We start from the raw sequence: 12,549 nt of genomic DNA, 5'->3' as shown, positions 1-12,549 counted from the left end.
TTATTACTTTTGTAAATTTCTAACGGCTTACCAAAACGGCTTTTGACCACAAACCGCTTAGAACTGCCCCGTCCACACTTTTAAACAATTTTTAATTTTTTTTCATTTTATTAACGAATATCTATAGATATCCCAGTAAAATTATGAAATTTCGCATACATTTCCACTAGCTCACGGGCGGGCGGACTGACGGACAAGGCCAGATTGACTCGGCTCGTGATTAATAATATATACCTGTAACATATGTACGTTTCAACGAATCTAGTATTCCCTTTTATCCGACAAGTATGGAATTAGAGAATGGTTTGCGTAGAAACGGACGGAAATACGGAAATGGTATATTGTTTTGACTGATCAAAAATATATATGGTCGCAAATGTTTCTTTCGCAAACTTCTGACTAAAATAAGTGCAATGTAAAAATTACAAAAAACGCAAATTAAACTTTATCAAATCACATATAATGGATATATAGTTTATCTCTACAAGGTCTTACTGGCAATAACGCGTTGATTTAATGAGAGAAAATGCAATATCAAAACAAATTTTACATTACTAAATAGTAAAATAATAACGCTCAACGTATGTTACTTCTGTCAATCCCTATGAAAACGAATGCGTTAGATGAATTTCTTTACTCCTTGATTTATTGATTTGTATAATTACAATAAAATGCTGAACTCTACTTCATTTGCTTGCGCTCCATGTGATAATAGATTTCTGGAGACATAAAAAACTTACAGAAGTTCGTGGACTACAAAATATTTGAGAAACTAAAAAAGCATCCTCTCAGAATTTTTGAAGTCATTGTCTCCTTTTTATACTCGTAGAGTAAAAGAGTATACCAGATTCGTTGGTCCGAAACGCTTCCTTCTTTCCGTTACCTACTTTTCGACGAATCTGCTGCGCCTTTGTCGCTAGAATCTGCGTGCTTAATCTCAACATTCTAGCTTCTATAGTTCCTGAGATCGAGACGTTCATACGGACCGACTTGGCTATTGAGCCTGATCAAGATTATATAAAATTTTTATGGTCGGATTTTACGCTTCCTTCTACCTGTAACTTCCTTTTTAACGAATATAGTATACCCATTTGCTCTACGAGTAACGGTTATAAAAATTGTGCTTATCTAGTGGATAGTGGGCGAAAGCGGCTACTATGTACGCACGAAACAATTAAAATCTAAAACGGTGTCCGATCTTGAGGAAGGGTAAATGGAAAAAAATTGAGATAATAATGCTGGTATGACGATATATGTATTTTTACAAAATATATTTATTGGTCTGATTCAAAACATTATTGTAGCGCCCTGGATATACTTATGTATCCAGCTAGATATAGGAAACTTCAGTTCTTATGTTGTTGTTATACCCGTCTCTCGTTTTAGTCCTGATAAGGATAACTAGCCGTGTAAATCTGGTCTTGTCCATCTTGCCGTCTATATGAACGCCCAGTTATAAGATACATATAAGATATATTATAAGAATGCAGATTTTTGTGATGTGATGTGCATGTTTGTTCCAACGCCCGGACTAACGCAACTGTCACGCTCGAGGAACTCGAGAAGACCGTTCTCTCTTGTTGAGAGTATTTAGAGTTCAGTCTGAAGCTTGCAAAGTTTCGTGCGTTCGCAAAGTCTTCTCGATGGCTTTCTGTCTTGTTTTATTTTTATTTTTCCAACCGTTCAATTTTAAAAAGTCCATATATGATATATGGCTGTGAATTCTTATGGTGAATTCTGGTTTGAAGCGCTATTATCTAGTATTGACTAGCTTACAATCGCCCATCTACGATGTTTTACCTTCAAACGAATTTGCATGCGAGTTATTGGCTTAAGTGATTTTGAAGGTATCAACAACTGTACACTAAAACACAAATGACATGTGCTAGTGCAGCGTACTCGGGTGCAATTACTCGCACACACAGTATTTAAGTTGTCATCGGAGCCAGAGTTACCATTAAATAGGTATAATGCAGTTGGGAAAACGCATTTCAGATAATTGTTCAGTCGAACTGGGCTTGGTAATTACCTGGCTCGTTAGGGCTTTTTTTCCCTTTGTTGTCATCGTAGTAATTTGTATATATTCTGAGCGACGCACGGAATCCCTAATAAGTATAACCTGGGCTAGAGTTTTATAAGTACACATGTAAGTGCGTAAGCTGTGCCGTTGCTATCGGAGCTCGAATACCGGAAAGTCAAATATACATATAATATATTTCAAAAACGTTCATCTCTCGTACTCTGTAATATAATACAAGTTTCAATTTATGCCATCGCGGTAAGAAACTGAGCGGCCGAGACTCCAGCAAAGGCGGTACACCTTAAGGTGCTCTGAAGCAATACGAGCCCAAAGGTTCTATAAGGGTGGTGGTAAGGGAAGGTGCAATCACCAACTACAATACACAATCGGTATGTCTGTGATTGTGTTCGTTTTTTTTACTGAGAAATCGTCTTTTGTTCTCAGAGATCCAGCATAAAAAGTTGCGAATATAAAACAAAAGTGTCACTCGCCGTGGGTCTGGAGGTACCAGACGATGTCCGAGGCTGAGCTTGCATTGTTATTCCCCTTTGTCGCTGGCTTTGCTTGTGTTGATTTGTTTTTAGAAGTATTTATGCATGTATGTGAATAAATGTATGTATATGTGGCCATTTGATTCTGCCCGAGTCCCACAATCATTCATTTCGGTAAGATCAATGAATCGATACGATACGATATACCTGGGGAGGCCGACAACAGCGACAAAAAGGAAGCCAAAGCGAAAGCTAAGCAGTATGAGTTCCTGGGATCGAGACGAGATCACAAAGTTTCACTTGATGAACTGTTTTAAAAATTTAAGAAAGGAGTACAGAAAAAGGGCAATAAATTTACTTTTAGCGTTCATTAAAATTGTAGCCGATTGTTTTAGCCGCATGAATATGTTAATTGCAGGATTGCCAGACACAACGAACCATAATAATGAGGTAACGAATGCAGGCGAAGTTGGAGTGCTGCGTCGTAGTCGTTAATACTTTTGTCATAGATATCTCCAGGAAAACTAAAACTATCGAATTAAATTTAATTTAGCACTTCGATTCAATTTTAAAAAATTTTTTTAAGTTAATACTCGTTCATGAAAACATACATATATAGGAGTAGGCATTAATCGTGTTGGTGTAGTGGCAGTTCACAGTCTGAATAACTATGAAAATACCAAAGACCAGTACGCAAACGGCATGAATACGAGGATTTCGAAAGGAATAGAAATTTGGACTCAAAGAACCAGTAAAGGGCATCAGAAAAGAAGTATAACAGCAATAATAAAACTGAAAACACAAATATATACACACGCATATATACAATATCAAAAGAAGACAAAAACAAAGATGACGAAAAATGTATTGTATTTTATTAAAGGAATTGTTTTCTGTGCCTCATTTTTCTCAGAACAAAGTGATGTATGAGCTCCATAGGCTAAACACAATACGCATTTTGTGAGTAAAGACTGGTACGGGACGGGAGTCGTATTGCATTGGGGATTGTGACTCTGGCTAGTTTGAAGACAGAGCAGGCGGGAAGACAGCGGTCGCGCTGTTAAGCCGTTAAATCGGGTCGACAGTGTTTGGTGGACACTTGGTAACTATGTGGCCGTACAGCCTCACCGTGAGTTGCAGACCAGCGGCCCAATTGTTGAAGCTAACAAAATTGGTATAATGAATATTTTGATGATAATGATCTTCTAAAAGGTATATTCAGGCACACAACTATGTACACATTCTACACATTTCCGTTACTCGTAGAGTAAAAGGGTATATTAGATGCGTTGAAATGTATGTAACAAGCAGAAGGAAGCGTTTTGACCATATAAAGTATATATATTCTTGATCAGGATCAATAGCCGCTGCCAAAGCTGCCACGCCCACACTTTTGAAATTTTTCTAGATTTTTCTTTTTTTTTATTGTTTATTTCACATACAATACGCCAAAAACGCCCGCTCTTTTAATCAATTTTTAAATGCTTTCTCATTTTATTCCCCAATATCTATCGATATCCCAAAAAAATGATGAAATTTTTAGTTCGCATTTCCATTAGCTGAGTAAAGGGTATCTGATAGTCGGGGAAGTCTCTCTTGTTTATAATTGTACACCCGAATATGCGAATTCTTAAGACCCAATAGCAATTGTATTTTGTAATTTTAGTTAGAACTTACCAATTTATTGAGTCAATCGCATAGTCACCCCTTACCAGACTAGGAGTTTTCTGAAAGGAAAAATTTTATTTTATATTTTGAAATAAATAATGAATATGGGTGAGGACACTCCATATGTTCTGCCTAGAGTGCGAAAATCTATTCTATAGTAAGAAAGCTTTGTCACTTTTGTGGTGAAAAAACTGAAGTTGAATGCCGAAAAAAGTCAGTAATACATCCCAAGGAATGAAAAATTTGACAAAACGAAATTTGTAGCACTTACCCACTAAACAAAAAAGGTGTTGAAGTATTTTAAATTCACAGAGCATCACTTAGTTTTCGTTAAGTTGGGAAACACGGGATGGGTAAAAGCAGGGCACGTACTTCGTCAGTGACACCCATCGTGACAATCGGATATATTTCTCTTATCGAAGCAGCTTTAACTCTTAAAGTTGTGCTCGGCAACACCAGACACGTACGCATGGAATCTAAATGCATTATCTCAGTATCATATTGTATACCCTTTCAGACGTTAATACAATATATTTCTTGCTCTTGGAGTAAGAATTGTTTTCATTTTAAATTTTTCTTAATCTGTAGCCCTTTCACTTTCACTTTCGAAATGCAAATTTGCTTTAGATGTCTATGAGATTAGATAGTGTACAAGCTCTAAAAATCAACGCTCCTTAAGGACAGTATAAACATCTTAAGGGAAAACTTGCGCAACACTACTCAAAGTATGGTTTAAATTATATATAAGTTTCGATTGCGGCACGCTGCCATCTGTCTTAAGTTACAACTCTACATTTTTCGCTAGTAAAATATTTGTAATACATTTTTTGTAAATGTTTCTATTAATTGAAATTAAACTCCGAGAACTTCAAATTTAGCACCGACACCTTTATCATACTTCGCCATAGCTGACAACGCAGCATCGGTACACACCAGTTTTCTGATAATATATAACTTCGTTTTCTTTCATAACAAATTTGAAAATCGAAGGGGATTATCAATATGTTGCTGCATTGGGAACATTTAGATACTTAATTCAAAACTAGAGTCGAGTCCATTGACTGTAAGTTACGAGTTACTCAGCCAGGATGAGATTTTAGTCGTTTAGCCACTCATAGCATTGATATCAAAACAAGAGATAATGCTATAGTCGAGTTCCCCGACTATCAGATACCCGTTATTCAGCTAATGTGAATGCGAACGCGAAATTTCATCATTTTTCTGGGATATCGATATATTGGGGAATAATATGAGAAATGTTTTCCAAAACGTGGGCCTGACCGGTTTCGCGGCTTTAGGGCGTTGAAGTGGGCGTGGCAACATAGGTCAACAAACTTACGCTGCGTCTTTGTCTCTAGAATCTGTATGCTGAAATAGTTCATGAGATCTCGACGTTCATACGGACAGACAGACATGGCTATATCGACTCTGCTATTGATCCTGTTCAAGAATATATATACTTTTTGTGGTCGGAAATGCTGTCTTCTGCCTGTTAGATACTTTTCAACGAATCTAGAGTACCCCTTTACACTACGAGTAACGGGTATAATTAGGAAAATCAAACAAACTGAACAAATTTTTCAAATGAATGGGCGTTACACCTTGTTTCCATTTTAGTGGCGCTATGGTGAGTGGGCATGCGATTGGCGGTTTGTGGGCGAAAAGTGTTTAAAACATGACTAATATAAATAAAATGTATATATGTAAATATATATAGTTATGACAAAGACACTAGAATGACAAGATGCGTAACGCCATACGATTTTTTGGCACACGATTTTTTTGCCGCGGCTCTAGAGGTGGCTCCAGGCTCTCTCGAATTTTTGTTCGAGAGCGAGAGAGCGGAGAGCGCTACAGCGAACAGCTCTTTTCTACGCTTACAGTGATAGCAGACAACTTTATATGTGCACACGTTTGCTCATGCATTGTAAATTTGGCAAAATATGTTCTTCACCTTAGAAGTTCTTAGACTATATTATTTATATCTATATTATTTTTGATCAATTGGCACCATGCGAAAAATTCTTGTTTTACATTGCCTTAACGTTATTATTATTTAAATAAAGATTAGAAATAGTAATAAATGAATCTATGTACATAATATACCAAAATAAATTTCACAAATGACTTTATATTAGAATATTTGTCATTAGAGTATTCAGCTTGCGATGTGAGAAAAATTAATAAGCCATGATTGTTGAGTGCTTGTGTCCGCACTTCGTGGCTCAAGATATGACTTTTGCAACAAACTGTTTTCATGTTCTTTTTTTTTTTTAATTTTTATTACTTAAATTTTTCATACTTCGGAAAACCAAAGGCACAATCTGATCTTTTTTTTAATATTTGTAAAATACACATTAAAGTTTTTGAAATATTTTTAAAAATAATAAAAAACAAATGTGTATAAAAACATTTATTGTTGAGCATTAAGTGCAAAAGTAGTGTAAGTGTAAAAGTAGTCTATATATATTACACATAATTAATTATGAACATAAATATAAATATGTAAAGGGTAGCTAATTCGAGCGGCGATCTTAACAAACGAATTTAAAAAAACTTTAAATTTATAATAGTCAGGGCATGAATTTTTATTTTATTTCATAATATTGCTACGAAATTGGCCAAAACTCCAAATATGTAAATTCGTTTCTTCGATCAGAATTGATTTCGGCCCGAAAATCGTCTTCTAGCAAGACAAGTACGCACGCACACATATACGCGTTCTCGTCTCTTGTTTTTACTCACACAAGCAAGCAAATTCTATTTTTAAATTTCTTACGCTCTCAGCGTAAGCGACCGGAAAGAGAGCAATTTTGGCCGTCACCAAAAAAGTGGCTGAATGGTGCCAAACCAATGTATGGCCGTTACGCATCTTGTTATTCTAGTGCCTTTGGTTATGGGCAGTATCAACAGCATATGTATGTGCCCACGTCCATATGACATATGACATTAACGGAGACCAAGTTAGTTGCAATGAAAATTTGTAAAAATATATAAAATATGAAATATAAAGTATGCTGAGCACGATTCGCTCTCGGCTAGATTTGAGATCGAAAATACATGAATCAAATCGTTGAGAACGTAATTTTTCAAGTTGTGTGCACAAATAAAACTATTAAATATTCAAACAAAATTTTTCAAAAGTGTTTTGCCTTTTATCAGAGTGTTTTATTTCGTGGCCCGCCCAAAGTTTAAATTTAATTAAAACTTTGTGGTGGTTAGAATAGAATTTGGGAAGACATATTGTTAACCGGAAAAATACACTATTTATGTAGCCTAACAGCATATTTATAGGCTAAGCATGTGGGAAACAATGCCAAAAAACTGTTGAAAGTTTTCGTTTGCTTTCCCAAAGGCTGAGCAACGGACATCTTATAGTCGAGAGACTCGACTATAGCGATCTCTTTATTCAGTGAGCCATCTGTTTAAAGTAAGTTGTAATTGTTGGTTGAGGCTATGTTAATTTCCTAAAATTATTTTAGAAAAATGTCTTTTGGGGTTGTAGATTTTCGGTATTTGGTTGCTTGCTAAGGTTTGAATTGCCATTGTGGCCCAAGTTGGAGCAGACTTTAATACTTTCTCGATTTCTTGGCGTTCGTGACTTGAATTCGTTCTCTTAAACGTAAAATATTTGCCTCCACGTATATTTCGGTAGTTGAATTCCTGTAGTTTATAAACAAAAAACGTATAATTTCATTGGTGAGCCTAAATTTTGACACCATTGTGCATATAATTTAGAACACGAGAGAATGCTATAGTCGAGTTTCCCGACTATCAGATACCCGTTACTCAGTAAGTGTGAATGCGAACGTGAATGCTTTTCCTCCACGAGTAACGGGTATAACAATATAGAACGCATAAGTTAGATAGATATAAGAAAGAACCCATTATGTATATGTACAAAAAAAACCTTAAAAAAGAACATTTGTGTGGCTAAAATCGTAGATTAGGAAGTCTTTAGAACAATAATTATATAGAAATCATTAAAAACATGCATTCGGCTAAACATGTTTATTGTTTTTCTATTGGAAATATCTGAACATCTCAGCACCATTCGCAAATGCATGCATAATCTATAAAGTTAGGTTTCCTCTTACGTATGTAGGATATGTATGGTGCATATATACCTTGCAAATGTTATTCAAACACATTCACATACAAACATATATTTCCCTTCCCCGTTTTTTTATATCTTGTGATATAAGGCGAAGAAGATGATGATAATGATTCGCCAATTTAATAATAATTTGTCTAATAATTATAAGGCAACTATAATTAGGGGCCCATTAAAATACGAATTCGTTGGAAAATTTAATTTCAACAAAATACGGTTTACCTGTCAGAGTCTTTTATTTCATCTCTCTGGTCGCTTTTCTATCTGTCGTTAGCAACCGCTCTCTCTCTTGGCAGTGAGATTGTATACCCGTTATTCTTACAGTAATAGGGTATACTAAATTCGTTGGAAAGTATGTAACAGGTTTTAGGAAACGTTTTCGACCGTTTGTCTGTTTGTCCGTTTGAACGTCGAGATCTCAGTAACTTTAAAAGCTAGAAGGTTGAGATTAAGCATACCAATTCTAGAGACATTGGCGCAGTTTGTTTATTCATGTTTCCACGCCCACCCTAACGCCCATAAACCGCCCAAAAATGTATGATATATTTTGACTTTTGTATTAGTTTTGTAAAATTAATGATCCAAATATTAGTTGAAACGATTAGAAAAGAAAGTCCTTTGATCAAACCAGATTTTCATTCGGTATAACCCAGTTTTTTTAATACACCATTTTTTGCTAATTCATGTGGGAGCTTTCAAATTCTACACGAAGTGCAATAGAAAGAACGAAATAGCACGTATACAGAATATCGAAAAATGTTATCATTCGTTCTAATTTTGAGCAATATTCATTAATTGTAAGCTAATGTCGTTACTTTTGTGCACGGATTATCTTCCCTTTACTACGTTTCTAGTGCTTTGTTTCTTGTTTTACCTTTTCTTTAATATAGGTAAATAGTTTTCAAACGTTCATAGGTAATAGGCGAACTGCAGGGCTTAAAGGCATTTTCCAGGTTCAGTATCTAACAAGCCGATATGTATATTGAAACGCACACATGTGTTTTCCTTCCTGCGATACCCTTAGAAAAGTAACATAAACACAAAAACACGAGAACATAAGGAGCAACAAGATGGGAACGGCCGAAACCCTTATTGACCGTGAAGATAAAAGCACCACTAACTCAATAACACGGGAAGTAGGTGCTAAAACACACGCACATGCTCACCGAAACACAAGACCAGCGCAAGCCAAACAAAAACACAAGCCAAGAAGCAATGGACAAGTATAGAAATATACGGATATGTATTTTGACCCACTCACAACGTTCGACTGGGCACTTGCTCCTCACGTGAGTCAGTGTAGTTATGCCTTACCCTTGGAAGTCTTGAGCACAGGGGACATCTTGATTTTGAATGAATTAACTGCACGCATTAAATATAAGGAGAGTAATATTATTTAAGTAAAAATATTGGTTGTTGGTGACGCTGTGGCATATGAAATGTTTCTTCCTCGAAAGGGATTATACATACATGTAAAATCATTTCAAGAGTTTTAACGCCTTTTAAGGCGTTCTTGGTCTGAATCAACAGCTTAATCGATTAGACGTATGTGCCCTCTTACCGCCCGATTGCCGCTAATCCGAGTATGTCATTAAATCTCTCAGTTTTAGAGTTTTAGAGTGTTATTCGTTTTATAGGTGAGTACCGAATCGGATAGTAGATTTGGTCGAAACTATAAGAAGGTGTACGGGAAAAAGTTTAATGGTAAAATAAACTAGATGATTACATTCATATGTATTTTTTTAACTCTGAGCACTAACTTTTTCTTAATAGAAGTGTAAACGTCGACAATAATGCTGGTAAATTGTTAGTTTGTATTCTGATTTGAAATTTCTGGATTAAAAAATAGTTTCGTTATAAATCAAGTTTTGCTACTTCCCGAAGTCTAAGGCTCGGATTTGGCAAGTTGTCTAGGATGCATGGTCAAAAATTCCTCACAAACGTTGCCAGGACCTGTGCTGGCTAACAAAGGCAATCCAACCAAGTATTAGGCCCTAATTAACACATTACAAAGAAAAACTAAGTTCGTTTTTGACTTAGGTCAATTTGAATTTTGTTACTATTATTTCATTGCACTGCTATTTCAGAATTTCTGCCTATAATGTTGTTTTAATCTATATTTTCAAAACTATTGAAGAAATAAAAGTTAAACATTTGTTGAATTGTTTGAAATTAAATACCTAACGATATTATAGAATAAATTTATGAAAATTTTATCTTGAACTCGCAGAGTCCAAGCACTGCTATTTTTATGAACATTAATGATGATCATAATAATAATGATTATGATTAATATTTTCAAAATCAGAAATTCTATTTTTTGAAAATTGCGATTTCGGTTATTTGAAAATCTTATTGCCTAATACTCGGCTAACGAATTTGTAACTTTGTTGGAGCTAGTCTAAAATAATTTTGGTAGAAAAATAAGAAAAATCTTTTTTACCTTCGTTATACGAAGTATGTAATTTTGTTACAAAATATTTGTGTAACGGACTAAAGAAATAGTAAGATGTGCGAATTTCTTAAAAAAATGAGCTCGATGATTCTTATGTGTACCAATCTCTTCCATTTTATCCCAACACCATATATGGCTCGACCAATTAAAATACTCGAAGAGCTGCTGCTGCGTGTATGTGTAATCGTAATTAATACAGTCACCGAGGGGAGAGCAAGAAGGAAAGATGTGACGTGAGGGTGGGGCTGTGGGGGTTGCGGGAGCACTCAGCGCACATTAAAACGACCAATCAGAAGATGCTATGCGGTAGTCGAAGGCCGCAGTGGTGTGCGAAGTGCTCAGCTCACACGCCACACACTAGCACACGCTCTCTGTCTCTGTCCGAGCGCGATTTATATGGCACTTTCCGTGTGAGTAAAAAGTTTTACGTGAGTCTGGCGAGGGGGAGGATACATGGAAACACATGAACATTGATGATATGTGCGTGTGTGTGGCGCATGCATTATGTTTGCATTTGAGGACGACGTACAAAGATTTAGCCAACAGGCTCACATCTGTATGTATATCCATATGTGTACGCGTATATATCAGTACACATGCGCTTGGAGCATTTAATGGCCGACAATTACATATGATATGCAGATTTGTATCGCAAGACCTTCGTCAGTCGTCGGTCGTCTGGGGGTGAGTCTAATTCTAAGTCTGAGTTGGAACCAGAGTCAGAGTCTGCATCGGTCCATTTCTTACGCCACGCCTATTCAGCTCGTACGCTTGTTTGTTTTTAACCGAGCTTTCACACTCCCATCCACATTCATTGACGCGCACTGTGCGCGGGATTAGGTTTCGGGTTACCAACGAGAGAACTGAAATAATTGAGAGCGGAGAATAGGAATCCCTAAAACCCTGAGAGAAAGGAAAGTCAAGCAAATGTTGCAGAACGAGCTTAAGCTTCAGCTCTCCACTCCTACCAATCCTATTTTATTTAACCAAACAAGCGAAAAACAATGAGAACAACTAAATCATTGCCACCGCACTCTGCCTCGCTCGCACTCGTATGCGTACGGTTTTCGCCCGCATATACATAGGTGTGCCAGCGCTCACTCGAAAGAAAGAGATGCGAGACAAAGCTGCGGAGCGAAATTTTCTGTCGTTGTGTTGATGGTAAGGGGGGTCGGTGCTGTTGGGTGAGTGAAGGGTGGGAGCTGACTGAGAGAAGTAACTCTTAATTTAATTAATATTGACGAACATAATAGAAAGAACCGAAGATAGAGAGAGTGCAATTTCGTTGCGGATGGATCTGGCTCTCTTTCTCGGTCACCCTCTCTTTATTCCTCCCTTCTCCGCTCACAGCCCCGGCCAAAATCACTTTTGCCATTTGAGAAACTTGCGCCACCGCAACAACAGCAACAGAACGGCATCAAAAATAAAACAGGTTTCCAACGCTCGGCTTTAGTTTCGGCCCCTGGTTCGGGTTCGTTGTCGGCTTTGTTGCTAATTTCTATTTCCATCCTTGTTGTTGCTTGGGCCTCATTTCGCGTACCCCTTTAGGTTGCCAGTGTGCGTGTACATATGTCTCTGCGCGGTAATTGTAATTGTATGCGCACTCACGAAGCGGGCCCTGGTAAAAGTTGAGACAGATGTGGAGGCAGAGGCTGGGGTGCCTGGAGGAGACGGAGACACCGTGGCGACTCGTCGTTCGGCTTGGTCCCAGGAGGAGAATCGCTACGCCCACAATCCAGACCATCTCCCTCTCCTATCAGCGAGCGGTGCGCGAGTACAAATATAATTTATATGTAAATAA

General features: G+C 37.0%; 1 protein-coding gene and 1 long non-coding RNA gene across 9 annotated transcripts in view; one reads left to right on the top strand and one right to left on the bottom strand.

The window, feature by feature from the left end:
- Nucleotides 1-12,549, bottom strand: part of LOC6619463 (zinc finger protein 2) — a 36,073-nt gene that overhangs the window by 18,182 nt on the left and 5,342 nt on the right. For all 8 annotated transcript variants that reach the window (XM_032723823.1, XM_032723822.1, XM_032723815.1 and 5 more), the window contains one exon: nucleotides 4,189-4,238. The gene's annotated coding sequence lies outside the window, so the exon portion shown is untranslated. The remainder of the gene's footprint in view (nucleotides 1-4,188; nucleotides 4,239-12,549) is intronic.
- On the top strand, nucleotides 2,103-2,654 carry LOC116801914. The gene is made up of 2 exons (XR_004362275.1): nucleotides 2,103-2,409; nucleotides 2,465-2,654. It is a non-coding gene; the product is annotated as an uncharacterized LOC116801914 (long non-coding RNA).

This window comes from Drosophila sechellia, chromosome 4 (genome assembly GCF_004382195.2).
Source record: "Drosophila sechellia strain sech25 chromosome 4, ASM438219v1, whole genome shotgun sequence".
Lineage (NCBI taxonomy): Eukaryota > Metazoa > Arthropoda > Insecta > Diptera > Drosophilidae > Drosophila > Drosophila sechellia.
This window is presented reverse-complemented; position numbering and strand designations above follow the sequence as displayed.